Here is a 16,895-nt window from a genome sequence, read left to right on the forward strand (position 1 = left end):
TTTTTTTTGAGAGATAGAGACACAGCATGAACAGGAGAAAGGCAGAGAAAGAGAGACACAGTATCCAAAGCAGGCTCCAGGCTGTGGGCTGTCAGCACAGAGCCCAATGTGGGGCTTGAACCCACGAACCATGAATCATGACCTGAGCTGAAGTCGGACGCCCAACCGACTGAGCCACCGAGACACCCCTCATGTCTAATCTTTTCTTTTACTGTTTTAAGTAAGAATAATGGTAACCATCTGCTACAACTGCAAAAATAAACCTGCAACAGTTCCACAACGTCCAGCTGTTCTTTGGAAAAGGTAGATGTTGTCAACTGACAGCATTCCTGCAATACAAGCATTCTCCTCTTCACTATTTTAGTCTTTTTAGGAATCTTTTTATGCCCCTATAATAGACATAAAAACAAAAACTCAAAACTTATCAGGTTTTAGGTGTGATTTATAGTTATGCATTTTCTTGCTGTTACAACTAAAACTCATATAAAGAACTGTAATAACTTTCTACTTCAAGATGCTCATATATAATTCATTTCTGAAGGCTTGGTTTTAAGTAATTTTCTGTGCAAGTGAAACTATAGAACAGTCATTTGTTAGATGAAAGAAATAAGCAGTAGGTTTTTAATTGAGAAATATTCAGTGGGCAGAATACAAAGATTAAGGGAGCATGCAATGAAAACCCAGTTTAGCAACACTCAGGGTAATGTGTGGAATACAAATGGATGGGTTTTGGCTTGAAGAAGGTTATAAATCTTGATGAAAAAGTAAAATACATATAATTATAAATAGCATAGGTACATATATGAATAGTATATATATATATGTATAGCATATATACCATATGATATACATATATTACATAATGTAAATGTGTGCTTATTTATTTAAATATAATACATAAAATGTTACCGATATATATTTTAATGTGGAGAACAAAGGCAAAAGAAAAAAATTAAATTGCCTTACAACTTGACAGCCTATTGACAGGTTCCTGAGACAGGCAAAGTGGCCTTCCTCTAGGAATTCAACTGCCTAGATGTTAATACTTTGCTAAGGGCAAAAGGCAACCTTAGTTTTAGTACATGTGCTGCTGATGCCAGCACAAGGTAACTTTAGTTTAACATTAGCCTAACCTTCAGGATCCTGTAAGTCTTCTTTAACATATAAAAATTCCTTGGAAAACTTCTTTAGCTCTTCNCTAATATACATCTAAAGGGGCTCATGACTAAGGTTTTACCAGAAAGTAGTAAGTGACCTTTTCCTAGCAACAGCAAACCCCTCAAGGCACTGGAAACTTTGCTTCCAAATTCCTTAGAGATTTACATTATCCATAACCCCCTACCAACTTAAAAGTATGTAATTAGCCGCTCCTCATAACCCCAGTGCAGCTCTTTCTGCCCACAGGTCCTGTCCTTATGTCTAATAAAACCACTTTTTTTGCGCTGAAGATGCCTCAAGAATTCTTTCTTGACTTTACTCCCAAACCCCAGCATTTTCACATCACATTTTATTTATCATCCCTCATATTTTCCTCATATTAGATATGTATGAGAAAATATGCATCATATATGATATATATGGGAAAATATGAGGAAAAGCTGTTTTAAATATAAAATGTGAACAAGAAAACTACATGCATACTCCCTACACATAGGCAAATGTCTTAAAAGTGTTTTGTCATTTCTCAGACAAAGGTCTTATATCTCATCTAATTGCAATTTCCCTACTTTCTCTCTAAACCCATTCAAAACTCCCCTCTTACCTTATTAACCTTTCTTTCTCCTTTCAATTCCTCCTTCTCTGGTCATCTCTTTATGATGTGAAAGTATCTAGTATATCCACTTTCGGCTTCTTCACTTTGCCACTCTAACCGTTATCCAGAAAGGGAGTTGAAAGGTATGAAGGGTATAACATATTGTAAAAATGTTTACGTCCCTATCATATATAAGTAGATGAAGACAAAGTAGATGATAATCTAAAAAAGGGGGAATTATGAAAGAAAGCAAAAAAGGTAGAAATTAGAATTGTACACATAGAAGACAGATGGCAGCAAAATAAACTGTGCTGAAATCTAGTAGAAAGTAAGGATATACATATATATACACACATACATATAAGGAGATGATATATTATGGAAGCACTGGAACACATTATGGACTTTTGACTAAGATGAAAACAGTTTTTACAAGAATAGAATGCAAAATGATTCAATAAGTGAGAAAGAAAAGTCAGAAGGATAGGGAAAATATTTTTAAAAATAGGTAATAAGGGGATTGAAGAAAGGTAATAGAAGACAAAAGAAAAAAAACATTCTAAAAACATGTATGCAAAAACTCTTCAACAAAATTCTGGCAAACTGAATTCATTGGTAGATTAGAAAGACTGTACATCATGATTGCATGGGCTATATCCCTGGGATGAAAGAATGGTTCAACATACCCAAATCAATTAATGTGATATGCCACATTAACAGAATAAAGGATAAAAATAACATGATCATTTCAACAGATGCAGAAAAAATTATTTGACAAAATTCAACACCTTTTCATAAAAAAAAAAAAAACAATAAGATAGGTGTTTAGAGAAAGGGTATTTCAACATAATAAAGAACATATATGAAAAGTCTCCAAATAACCCCACATTCTAGAGTGAAAAACTGAAAGCTTTTCCCACAAGATTAAGAACAAAACAAAGATGGCCACTCTTGCTACTTCTAATTCAACACAGTACTGGAAGTCTCAGCTAGAGCAATTAGGCAAGAAAAAGTAATAAAAGCCATCCAAATTGGAAAGGAAGAAGTAACATGTACTTTTGTAGATGACATGACCTTATACACAGAAAACTCTAATGAATACACACAAACAAACAACCGTTAGAACTACTTGAAGAGTAGAAATGTTGCAGAATGTAAAATCAAATAGAAATCAATTACATTTCTACATACAAACCAAAAACTATCTTTAAAAAATTAAGAAAACAGGGGCTCAGTTGGATAAGTGTCTGACTTCAGCTCGGGTCATGATCTTGCAGTTCATGAGTTCAAGCCCAGTGTCAGGCTCTGTGTTTAGCTCAGAGCCTGTACCTGCTTCAGATTCTGAATCTCCTTCTCTCTCTGCCCCTCCCCTGCTCACGCTCTCTCAGTCTCTCTCAAGAATAAACATTAAAAAAATTTTTTAATTAAAAAAACAGTCCCATTTACAAAAGTATTAAACAAACTTAACCGATAAGGCAACTGACTTGTGCACGAAAGAAAATGTAAAGGATAAATGGAAAAATATCATGTGTTCAAGGATCGGAAAAATTAATATGGTTAAAATGTCTATACCACCCAAGGTGATCTACAGATTGAATACAATCCCTATCAAAATCCCAAAGTCATTTTTTAATAGAAAAAACAAACCTAAAATTCTTATGAAATCATGAATAACCCTGAATAACTAAAGGAGTCTCAGGAAACAACAAACATGGAAGTAACACACTTTTTAATTTCAAAATACACCACAAAGCTACACTAATTAAAACAGTATGGTACTGACATAAAAATATACATATAGACCACTAGAACAGAGACTCTAGAAATAAATCAATGTATGATACAGTCAATGATCCTTGACAAGGGTGCCAAGAACACAAAATATGTAAAGGACAGATTTTTCAACAAACGATGATGGGAAAGATGGATATCCAGATGCAAAAAATGAAACTGGACCCCTGTCTTATACCATGTATAAAAGACAACTCAAAATGGATTAAGATTTAAATGTAAGCCCTGAAACTGTAAAACTCCTAGAAGAAATCACAGGGGAAATGGCTTTTTGACATTGGTCTTTGCAATGATTTCTTAGATTTGACTCAAAAGCATAAGCAATGAAACAAAAAAATAGACAAATGGGACTAGATCAAATGGAAAAGATTCTGCATAGCAAAAGAAACAATCAAAATAGTGAAAAGGCACCCTACAAAATGAGAAAGAACATTTGCAAACATTTATCTGATAAGAAGTTAACATTCAAAATATTTAAGAATCTCTAACTCAATAGAAAAATGATGATGATGACGATAATCTGATCTTAAAATTGCCAAATGACTGCAATCCAAAAAGGACATTACAAGTGGTCACTAGGTGTATGAAATATCACTCATCAATCCAAATGATGTTTAACATCACTAATCAACAGGAAAATGAGAGGTCATTTCACACCTGTTAAGAGGATTATTGTCAAAAACAGAAAAAAAAGCAAAGAAAGAAAAACAAAGAAAAAAAGAAATAGCAAAGTTGTCTAATATGTGGAGAAAAAAGAACCTTTATACAGTGTTGATGGGAATGTAGAATAGTGCAGCCACTATGGAAAACAGTAAGGAGGTTCCTTAAAACATTAAAAATAAAACTACAATATAATCCAGTAATCCCATATATCCTAAAGAATTGAAATCAGGATCTTGAAGAGATATCTGCAACATGCTCATTACAGAATTATTCACAATACAGAAATAACCCAAACGTTCACTGACACATGAATGAAGATAATGTAGTTGTATACATACACATATTATTTAGACTTAAAATAAAGGAATTCTAAAAAACAGAGAGCAGAAACAGACTCATAAATATGGAGAATAAATTGATGGCTGTTGGATGGGCAAAATGGGTAAAAGGGAATGGGATATCCAGACTTCCAGTTATGTAATGAATAGATCATGGGGACAAAAAAAATATATAGCACAGGGAACACAGTCAATAATAAAACAGATTTGTATAGTAAGCTGATAGCTACACATCATGTACATACCATACCATATAGATATGTTGAATCACTATATTGTACACCTGAAACTAATGTAACATTGTGTGTCAATTACACTTTAATAAAATTAAAAAAACAAAAGGGAATTCCTGTGATCTGCAACAACATGGGTGAACCTAAGGACACTATGCTAAGTGAAATAACCCAGTAGAAAAGGACAAATACTGCATTATTCTACTTACATGACATACCTAAAATGATCAATGTCATAGTAGTAGAGAACAGACTGGTGGTTGCCAGGGTCTGAAGGAAACGGGAAATGAGAAATTGCTATTCAATAGCTCTAGTTTCTGTTTTGAGGGATGAGTAAGATCTAGAAAGATTCTGTGCAAATTACAGCAACAGTTGACAATATGGAAAACAGATTTCATGTTAAGTGTTCGTAGTAAGCAACATCACCACAAGGAGATTTTTAAATGTGATGGATACATTCAGTACCTTGAGTACAGTGATGGTACCATGGGTGTGTGCAAAAGCCCAGATTCATCAAAATGTATACATTAAATGTGTGCATGTTTTGGTGTATCAATTATACCTTAAGAAAGCTAAAAAGAGATGTTCTACAATTTGTTTCATTTCTGATATAAAATAAAATACAATTAATTACTGATAGGCTTTATGCACTTAACGGAATCAAATATATATTTAAAGATAAATAATTTAGTTCACAAGTAGAACTGACTAAAATAATAACAATCTTTAAAACAAGTAAGTGACATCACCAACAGGGTGACATAGGTTATTCCTAAGTTTGCTCCTCCTCACATGAATAACTAACATACTGCTGCTCTGTCTTGTTTTATGTGATTCAGATTTAAATAAACACAAACTAGATTTATGAAATTTCATGTTCATAATCAGTGATGACTACTATCTCAGCACATGTGAAATAATCACAAGTACTTATTTGCTTATTTGTATATAGTAATGATAACTATATGTATTAATTTTGCAACCATCCCATAGTTAATTAAGAACTGGGTATATGACTGTTTCTAGTGTTTGAAAATTAAATAATTACAGGAAAGGACTATTTTTAAAATTTGTATTTCTTTGATTACTTAATGAAGGGTGAGTGTTTTTGTCATGTTTGTTGACCATTTATATTCATTGTTTTGAGCATTGCTTATTCATAACTATAATTTCTTTGAGAGAGTGCTGTTTTTATTGGTTTATAAATTCTTGATGAATTAAAAAAAAGAACTGGGTATATGGTAAACATTAGTATAAGAATCTAAGAGATAGTAAAAACAAATGGTTCAAGTCCAGGATTTATCACTTATAAATCTATGTGTCCTTACAGCAAATAATCTACTCTTTCTAAAATCCATTTTGCATGCTTATAAAACAGATATAATACCGTCATCTACCTCACAGGATTACTATGACAACAAATAACAAAAAGTGTGAAGCCATTTTTTAAACTTTAAATAAAACTAAGTAACTGTTAGCTATTAAATATTTCCATGTCAATATGCAATGAACATCCATATTATATGCACACTAAATCGAAAAACCCTATAAATATTTCTAAGTTAAACTTTCAAAATCATAAATATACTTTTTTGAGCAACTACTACTATATGCCAATGTGCTATGACTGGAGATAAAGGAGAAAATAGATAATCTTTGTGCTCATATAATTTATGGTAAAGGGAGGGGAACATTAAACAAATAATTGTACAAAGAAAAATTAAATCTAATTGTGACAAGTTGGTATGAAGAAGTAAGCTCTGGCATGTATTACTCTCTACTTCTCTTGCTCATTTACCAGCCCAAATATTTTTTAGTACCATCTAGAAGATTCTCTTTTTAACTACCCTGTTCCTTTTATCTGCCTTAGAGCCTAACACTACACCGTATTTAAATTAGTATCTTTACATTCTTGACTCACACTTAACATATAAGAAAAACATGTTAATTTGGGTAGAGATGTATTTTGTATCTCTACATTGGTTGATAATGCTCACAGGTCATAGAAATTTTTTATATTCCATAATGTGACTAAATGATTCTAGCTGCACACAAATGTAAGATTTTCCAGAATCGTAATTCACACAGAAAGACATTTGAAAAGATCACCAGAAAATAATAACAGTCAAACAGCTCTATAAAGTCTACTACCCAAAGAACTAGGGATACATGGGAATTATGCCAATAACAGGAGGTACCTTGAATAATTTCTTAGAAAAATATCTACTATTCATGAGCCACTTGCTCACTTTTATGAGGCTTCAAGCACTGAGACAGGCATGAAAAGTTGTCCATAGCCAGATCAGTGTTTAAAGTTTAGATCAGCAGTAAACTTCATTTAAAACCCAATTTATGCAGTTTTATGTAATAGATTTATATTAAGCAAATACAGTCATTCATATCACGCTAATCACTACATTTAATCCCTATTGGGAAATATCATTGAAATTTTAAAAGTATCCTACTTTCATGAAACTCTCCTTGATACTCTGTACCTCTATAATTTCATATTCTTAGAAGTCAAGGTCACAAACCAGTAACATTGTCTTAAACAAAATCAGAGACAAAGATTTCTAATTTCTACTAAAATTGAAACACTACAAAATTACCAATTACATTTCTCTACTTAAGCTCCAGTGACAAATGTGTTATTTCTTCATATACCACTGTAGGTAAGTATACTGTCCAAAATGGCAAAATGTTTCCTTACATTGACTGTTAATGTATTTTAAATACTTTCACAAAAAATACAAGAAAAACAAATATAAAAACATCCACTTAGGTTTTATAATTGATTCTTAGTAAAGTGCACTTTGCTACAGTTACATCTGAGATATAATGACAACTTCTCTAAATATGAGAGCCCTCAAAGATCACTTGTATTTTAATTTTCTTAAATGAAGGAAATAAATTAGTGTAATTTAATTTCTCCATGGGCACATAATGAATCTCAGTAAAACAAAAAAAATTTTTTTTTTTTTTTACAAATAGTTTATTGTCAAATTAGTTTCCACATAACACTCAGTGCTCATTCAGTAAAACAAAATTACTGAAGAAAGTAACATTTAATTCTTTAACAATTTTATAGATTTGTGGTAGAAAAAAGATCTTATTCATATTACTTTAAGAATCCATGATAAGGAGCGCCTTGGTGGCTTAGTCGACTAAGCGTCCAACTTCGGCTCAGGTCATGATCTCACGGTTCGTGGGTTCAAGCCCCGCGTCGGGATCTGTGCTGACAGCTAGCTCAGAGCCTGGAGCCTGCTTCAGATTTTGTGTCTTCCTCTCTCTATAACCCTCCCCTGCTCACTCTGTGTGTCTCTCTCTCACAAATAAATAAAACATTAAATAAATAAATAAATAGCCATGATAAGATTTAAGACATTTTAAAAGGTCTATCTAACACATTTCTTCTACTGTTGCATAAGTTATACATACTAGTCAACACAGAGAGAAATACATTTAGTAAAATTTTAAGTTATCAGTTTTAAATTAAAGCCTTATTGACATCACATCCTGTACCTTATGGAACAATATGAGAACTTCCAATGAAAACTATTAACCATGTACTATACTAAACATACATTTAGAGTTTTCATCATCATCTCATTTCATGTTAAATAAAATAAAAGCTACATAAATCAGACCAGTCAATTTCCTAAACTATAGAAGGAACATTATCCTATCATCAGATAATCTTAAGGTTTCAATTGTGCTGCTATTAATTAAAGCCACTGATATTAAATAGATGACATATTCAAACTCAGTAAAGGAAAAGAGTTTAATAAAGGTGTAAACTATGCTTAGGGAACCACCAAGTGATAGGACACTACTACACAGCTAGCAATGATGGTAAGCCATTACACCGAGGACTAAAGAGGTAAAGGGAAGAAGCAGTAACTACAATGCAAGAGTAGTAGCTGTATGATCATGAAGAAGGGTTGGAAGAAAGAAGTCCGGGCAACCAGTCATGGAGTGAGCCGAGAGAAAGAACTTATTGATTTTACACTGAAGACCCCATTCCTAGTTCTCAGCTACCAAAGGCCAGCCAAATACTCTTCAAATTCCCAAAAGGAAAAAAATATACATATAGACATATAGATACTTGTATACATAGAGATAGATATATATAGATATATCTGTATCTTATATATATATTTTTTCTTCAAGTCATTTGTTTCCTGTATGTATCATGCTGATCACAAAATGGAGATATGCTAGACGAGACAAAGAAAATGATTCTATATCAAGAGAAAAAGAAAAAAGGAAGCCAAACTGTCATAAATACATGAGTTATAAGTAGAAGGATAAACAACTCTAGTTACAAAGGATGTTATTATTCTGGCCATATGTTTTAAAACCAAGAAGAATTTGGGGCACCTGGGTGGCTCAGTTGGTTAAGTGGCTGACTTCAGCTCAGGTCATGATCTCACAGTTGGTGGGTTTAAGCCCCACGTTGGGCTCTGTGCTGACGGCTAGCTCAGAGCCTGGAACCTTTTTCGGATTCTGTGTCTCCCTCTCTCTCTGACCCTCCCTTGCTCACACTTTCTCTCTCTCTCTCTCTCTCTCAGAAATAAAACATTAAAAAATTTAAAAAATAAATAAATAAATAAAGCCATAGGAGTCCTTACAGAATCCAGGAGTTTGAGAGGAAAAGGAGACAGTGTCCGCTAAGAAAACCTTGTAGCCTGAGTGTGAACTGGGGAAGGTAAAAAGGGGCCAGGGCTGGAGACACGGAGGGAGGGTAGGGAGCCCTCTTTGTGGGAAGTCGTGGTGAGTCTAGGGGAAAAGAGTGGCTGAAACTACTCAAGACACTGTCCCTGTCACTGGAGAAGAGAAAACCTCACCTCAGGACACAGAGGAATTGCGTTTCCTGCTGTCCAACTGACCCTGAGTGGGACCCACTGGTCCCAGGCGACCCCGGGAGAAACTGCTCCTTGCTCACCAGCTCGACCTGGAGGGGAAGCGGTGGCTCCTGAAGACACGCCACTTGGCTTTTAGCTTGGCTGAATTCCCAGTGGGGAGGCTAGAGGCTTGAAACTGCTTGGAGGGACTCAGCATGTGGGTCACAATGACTCTAAACCCATATTTTTCAATAATAACACTGAACGTAAATGGGCTAAATGCCCCAATCAAAAGACACAGGGTAGCAGAATGGACAAAAAAACAAAATCCATCTATTTGCTGTCTATAAGAAACTCATTTTATTTTTTTTATTTTTTTTTACAAATAGTTTATTGTCAAATTGGTTTCCATATAACACCCAGTGCTCATCCCCACAAGTGCCCTCCTCCATACCCATCTCCTCCCCGCCCCGACACCCATCAGTCCTCAGTTTGTTCTCAGCATTCAAGAGTCTCTCATGGTTTGCCCAAGAAACTTATTTTAGACCTGAGGATAACTTCAGATTGAAAAGTAAGGGGATGGAGAAATATCTATCACGCTACTGGAAGTCAAAAGAAAGCTGGAGTAGCTATACTTATATCAGACAAACTGGACTTTAAAGTAAAGGCAGTAACAAAGGATGAAGAAGGGCATTATATAATAATTACAGGGTCTATCGGTCAGGAAGAGCTAATAATTATACATGTCTACGCACCAAAACAAAACAACAACAACCAAAAAAACCAGTTGAACAGATCAATGAAACCAAGAGTTGGTTTTTTGAAAAAATAAACAAAATTGATAAACCTCTAACCAGGCTTCTTAAAAAGAAAAGGGAGAGCACTCAAATAGACAAAATCATGAATGAAAATGGACTTATTACAAGCAACCCCTCAGAAATAAGAGCAATTATAAGGGAATATTATGAAAAATTATAGACCAACAAACTGGACAACTTAGAAGAAATAGATTAATTCATAAGTACACACACACTATCAAAATTCACACAGGAAGAGAGGGAAAATCTGAACAGACCCATAACTAGTGAAGAAATTGAATCAGTTATCAAGAATCTCCCAACAAATAAGAAACTCCCAACAGATGTGGAAACTAATTTGACAATAAACTACTTGTAAAAAAATAAAAAATAAAAAAAATAAAATAAAATATATATTTCATTTGAGAGAAAAAAAAAAAAAAGAATCTCCCAGCAGGGCCTGATGGCTACCCTGGGAAATTCTAACAGACATTTAAAACAGAATTAATACCCATTCTTCTCCATCTATTCCAAAAAATAGAAATCGAAGGAAAACTTCCAGATTCATCTATGTAGCCAGCATCACTTTGATTCCCAAGCCAGACAGAGACCCAGCAAAAAAAAAGAGAACTATAGGCCTATATCTTTGATGAATACAGATGTAAAAATCCTCAACAAGATGCTTGCAAATCAAATTCAACAGCGCATAAAAAGAATTATCCACCAAGATCAAGTGGGATTCATTCCTGGGTTACAGGGCTGGTTCAATACTCGCAAATCAATCAATGGGATAAATCACATTAACAAAAGAAAAGATAAAAACCATATGATCCTGTCGATAGATGCAGAAAAAAAAATTGACAAAATACAGCATCCCTTCTTAATAAAGACCCTCGAGAAAGTCGGGATAGAAGGAACTTATTTAAACATCATAAAAGCCATCTATGAGAAGCCCTCAGCTAATATCATCTTCAACAGGGAAAAACTGAGAGCTTTCCCCCTGAAATCAGGAAGATGACAGGGATGAAAACTCTCACCACTGCTGTTTAACATAGTGCTGGAAGTCCTAGCATCAGCTATCAGGCAACAAAAGGAAATAAAAGGCATCAGAATTGGGAAAGAAGTAGTCAAACTTTAACTTTTCTTTTTTTTTGTTTTATTTATTTCTAGGAGAGAGAGAGAGAGACAGCGTGAGCAGGGGAGGGTCAGAGAGAGAGGGAGTCACAGACTGAAACAGGCTCCAGGCTCTGAGCTCGCAGTCAGCACAGAGCCCGACGCGGGGCCCAAACCCACGAACCGCGAGATCATGACCTAAGTGAAAGTCGGACGCTTAACCGACTAAGCCACCCAGGCGCCCCATCAAACTTTCACTTTTCACAGACGACATGATAGTCTATGTAGAAAACCTGACAGACTCCACCAGAAGCAAACTAGAACTGATCCATGAATTCAGCAAAGCTGCAGGGTACAAACTGAACGTACAGAAATTGGTTGCATTTTTATACACCAATAATGAAGCAACAGAAAGAGAAATCAAGAAACTGATCCCATTCACAACTGCACAAAAAAAAACATAAAATACCTAGGAATAAACTTAACCAAAGATATAAGAGATCTGTATGATGAAAACTATAGGAAACTTATGAAGGAAATTAAAGAGAACACAAAGAAGTAGAAACACATTCCACGCTCATGGATCAGAAGAATAAATATTGTTAAAATGCCATTCCTACCCAAAGTAATCTACAAATTCAATGCAATCCCAATCAAAATTGCAACAGGATTCTTCTCAAAGCTAAAACAAACTATACTAAAGTTTGTATGGAACCACAAAAGACCCCAAATAGCCAAAGTAATATTGAAGAAGAAAACCAAAACGGGAGGGATCATAAACCCAGACATTAGCCTCTACTACAAAGCTGTCATCATCAAGACAGTATGGCACTGGCACAAAAACAGACATATAGACCAATGGAACAGAATAGAGAACTCAAAATTGGACCCACAAATGTACAGCCAACTAATCTTTGACAAAGCAGGAAAGAGTATCCAATGGAAAAAAGACAGCCTCTTTAACAGATGGTGCTGGGAGAACTGGACAGCAACATGCAGAAGAATGAAACTAGACCACTTTCTTACACCATAAACAAAAATAAACTCAAAATGGATGAAGGACCTCAATGAAGACAGGAGACCATCAAAAACCTATAGGAAAAAGCAGGAAACAGCCTCCTTGACCTCATCCTCAGCAATTTACTTGACAGATCCCCAAAGGCAAGGGAATCAAGAGCAAAAGTGAACTACTGTGACCTCATCAAGATAATTAGCTTCTACATGGCAAAGGAAACAATCAACAAAACTAATAGGCAACCAACAGAATGGGAAAAGATAGTTGCAAATGACATATCAGATACAGGGCAAGTATCCAATATCTATAAGGAACTCACCAAACTCCACACCCGAAAAACAAATAATCCAGTGAAGAAATGGGCAGAAGACATGAATAGACACTTCTCCAAAGACGCCATCCAGATGGCCAACAGACACATGAAACGACGCTCAGCATCCCTCCTCATCAGGGAAATACAAATAAAAACCACACTGAGATACCACCTCACACCAGTCAGAGTGGTTAATATGAACAAATTAGGAGACTACAGATGCTGGTGAGGATGTGGAGACACGGGCACCCTACACTGTTGGTGGGAATGTAAACTGGTACAGCCACTCTGGAAAACAGTGTGGAAGTTCTTCAAAAAATTAACAGTAGAACTCCCCTAGGACCGAGCAACACCATTGCTAGGAATTTACCCAAGGGATGCAAGAGTGCTGATGCATAGGGGTACATGTACCCCAATGTTCATAGCAGCACTTTCAACAATAGCCAAATCATGGACAGAGCCTAAATGTCCAACAACTGATGAATGGATCAAGAAGATGTGGTTTATATATACAATGGAATTCTACATGACAATAAGAAAGAATGAAATCTGGCCATTCATAGCAACGTGGATGGAACTCGAGGATGTTATGCTAAGTGAAATAAGTCAGGCAGAGGAGGACAGATACCGTATGTTTTCACTTGTAAGTGGAACAGGAGAAACTTATCAGAAGACCATGGGGGAGAGGAAGGGGAAAGAAATAAATGGGGAGAGGGAGGGAAGCAAACCTGGGAGACTTTTGAATGCTGAGAGCAAACTGAGGGCTGATGGGGGTGGGGGAGAGGGGAAGGGGAGTGATGGGCATGGAGGAGGGCACTTGTTGGGATGAGCACTGGGTGTTATATGGAAACCAACTTGACTATAAACTATTAAATAAAATGGGTCAAATTTATATAAAGTATATTTTGATAACACTTTTTAAAAATGTTTTATTTCTGAGAGAGAGAAACAGGGGAGGGTCAGAAAGAGAGGGAGACACAGAATCCGAAGCAGTCTCCAGGGTCTAAGCTAGCTGTCAGCACAGAGCCTGACACGAGGTTCGAACCCATGAATCATGAGATCATGACCTGAGGCGAAGTCGGAAGCTTAACCGACTGAGCCACCCAGGCGTCCCAATAACATTTTTTAAAAGTTAATGCTAGTTTAGTTTTTTTACCGTTTTGTGACTGCTTCTACTAAAATAGTCTAATGAATAAAACCAATAATGTAATAGTCTGTTTTCCTGTTGGAACAACAGATAGATATGTTATCTTTTGCTTCTATATCAATTAAGGATACAAGAAAAGATCAGAATGGAACTTGCCCTAACATGTTTTGTTTTTTTCCAGCAGAACAGACATACTTGTATCAGCTATTGCAGTCACCTTAAAACTCAGAGTTTTAAACCAATCATAAATTATTGTTTCCCCTAAATCTGTGGTCTGGCTGAATAATGCCTTTTCTAGCCTGGGCTCAACTGGATTCATTCATGAAGATGTGGCTAACTGGCATGTTATCTGACTCAGATAGGGCTTGGCTAATGGGTGGCTGTCCTTAAAGTCTCTTGTTGTCTTGAGACAAACTATCACAGTATCCATCAATGCATGGTGGATATGTAAGAAAGAAAGCAAATACATGGGATCTCATACATGGAGTCACACTGCATTGGTAACAGCAAATTAGCTGGTCAAATCCATTTATAAGGCAAGGATTTGTGGGTGAGGCAGGTTTCCTTGCCTTATGACTCTGGATTTGACCATCTACTTTCCTGTGTGAATTAGTGAAAACTATCATGAAAATTAAGGAGCTTAAGGGTAATAAATTTATTATGCTAAAAGTGTTCATATTAACCCCTTATCTTTATAAACCTGGCTAGATTGGTAGCTCTGTTTCTTTTTTATGACTAATATTATTTATTTACATCTTTCAAAGTTTGTGTGTGTGTGGGAGGGGGTATTTCATCAGAGTTTGTGAAAAGACACAAATAAAAAATAACAAATAATAAAAACAAATAATTTATTTGTGTCTTTCAAAGTCTGTGTGTGTGTGTGAGAGGGTATTTCATCGGAGTTTGTGAAAAGACACAAATAAATAATATTAGTCATAAAAAAGAAACAGAGCTACCAATCTAGCCAGGTTTCAAAAGATAGGGGATTAATATGAACAGTTTTAACATAATAAATTTGAACACTGACAAAGTGGACACATTCCAGTAACAATATAACTTTTTGTTTTAGTTTTATTTATTTTGTCAGAGAACATTAGTGAGCAGGAGAAGGGGGGCGGGGTAGACAGAGAGAGAGAGAGAGAGAGAGAGAGAGGAGGGGGGGAGAATCCCAAGCAGGCTCGTGCTGTCAGCACAGAGCACAATGTTGGTCTTGAATTCACAAACTGTGAGATCACATGACTTGAGACAAGATCAAAGGTCAGGTACTTAACTGTTGAGACAGCCCACAATAAACTTTTTTTTTGTTTTTTAAAATTTTTAATGTTTTTATTTATTATGAGAGACAGAGAAAGACAGAGCATGAGCATGGGAGGGACAAAGAGAGGGGGAGACACAGAATCTGAAGGAGGCTCCAGGTTCTGAGCTGTCACCACAGAGCCCAATGCGGGGCTCGAACTCACAAACCGTGAGATCTTGACCTGAGCTGAAGTCGGAAGCTTAACTGACTGAGCCACCCAGGTGCCCCCACAATAACCTTTTAAAACAGACTCAAGATGGAAGAGAGAATCTGAGTAGTACTAACACAATTCAAAACTGAATCAGTAGTTAAAATATTACCAAAGCATTAGGCCCAACTCTCACGGAATAAATAGGTTTAATCCAATACAAATCTATAATAGAATAACAAGGAAAGAAGGAATAAAACCATCTCAAATTCATTTAATTATAAGCAGCAAAACCTTGATATGAAAACAAAAACAAGGCAAGGAACTAAACAAAGATGAATTATGGGCCAATGTCACTCCTAAAAAGATGGAAACATTGAAAACAGAATAAAGGCAAGCCAGCAACTACAGAATGCATAGAAAATATAATACTAGTGCTCATTTTGGCAGCACATATACTAAAATTGGAATGATACAGGGAAGATTAGCATGGCCCCTGCACAAGGATGACACGCAAATTAGTGAAGGTTCCCTATTTTTAAACCACAGTGAGATACCACCTCACGCGGGTCAGAGTGGCTAATATGAACAAATCAGGAGACTATAGATGCTGTTGAGGATGTGGAGAAACAGACACCCTTTTACACTGTTGGTGGGAATGTAAACTGGCACAGCCACTCTGGAAAACAGTGTGGAGTTTCCTCAAAAAGTTAACAGTAGAACTCCCCTAGGATCCAGCAATACCACTGCTAGGAATTTACCCAAGGGATGCAGGAGTGCTGATGCATAGGGGCACATGTACCCCAATGTTCATAGCAGCGCTTTCAACAATAGCTAAATCATGGACAGAGCCTAAATGTCCATCAACTGATGAATGGATCAAGAAGATGTGGTTTATATATACAATGGAATACTACTTGGCAATGAGAAAGAATGAAATCTGGTCATTCATAGCACCGTGGATGGAACTCGAGGGTATTATGCTAAGTGAAATAAGTCACACAGAGAAAGACAGACACCATATGTTTTCACTCATATGTGAAACACAGAACCTTAAAAGAGGACCATAGGGGAGGGGAAGGGGTAAAAATAGTTAAGAAGAGGGAGGGAGGCGAACCACAAGAGACAAATACTGAGAACAAACTAAGGGTAGATGGGGGGTGGGAGAGAGGGGAAAAAGGGTGATGGGCATGGAGGAGGGCATTTGTTGGAATGAGCACTGGGGGTTATATGAAAACCAACTTGACAATAAACTATATTAAAAAACTAAAAAATAGGGGCGCCTGGGTGGCTTAGTCGGTTAAGCGTCCGACTTTCACTTGGGTCATGATCTCGCGGTTCGTGGGTTCGGGCCCCGCGTCAGGCTCTGTGCTGACTGCCAGCTCAGAGCCTGGAGCCTGTTTCAGTCTGTGACTCCCTCTCTCTCTGACCCTCCCCTGCTCA

The 16,895-nt window shown here is 36.2% G+C and overlaps 1 protein-coding gene and 1 non-coding gene across 8 annotated transcripts in view; one reads left to right on the forward strand and one right to left on the reverse strand.

Annotated features, from left to right (window-relative positions):
• The window catches only part of GPHN (gephyrin), a 593,666-nt gene that overhangs the window by 366,718 nt on the left and 210,053 nt on the right, over positions 1–16,895 (reverse strand). The window lies entirely within an intron of this gene.
• LOC144234082 (U6 spliceosomal RNA) lies at positions 15,887–15,993 on the forward strand. Its single transcript, XR_013335859.1, has one exon. It is a non-coding gene; the product is annotated as a U6 spliceosomal RNA (small nuclear RNA).

The sequence above is a fragment of the Crocuta crocuta genome, unplaced genomic scaffold (genome assembly GCF_008692635.1).
Source record: "Crocuta crocuta isolate KB4526 unplaced genomic scaffold, BGI_CrCroc_1.0 scaffold55, whole genome shotgun sequence".
Classification (NCBI taxonomy): Eukaryota; Metazoa; Chordata; class Mammalia; order Carnivora; family Hyaenidae; genus Crocuta; species Crocuta crocuta.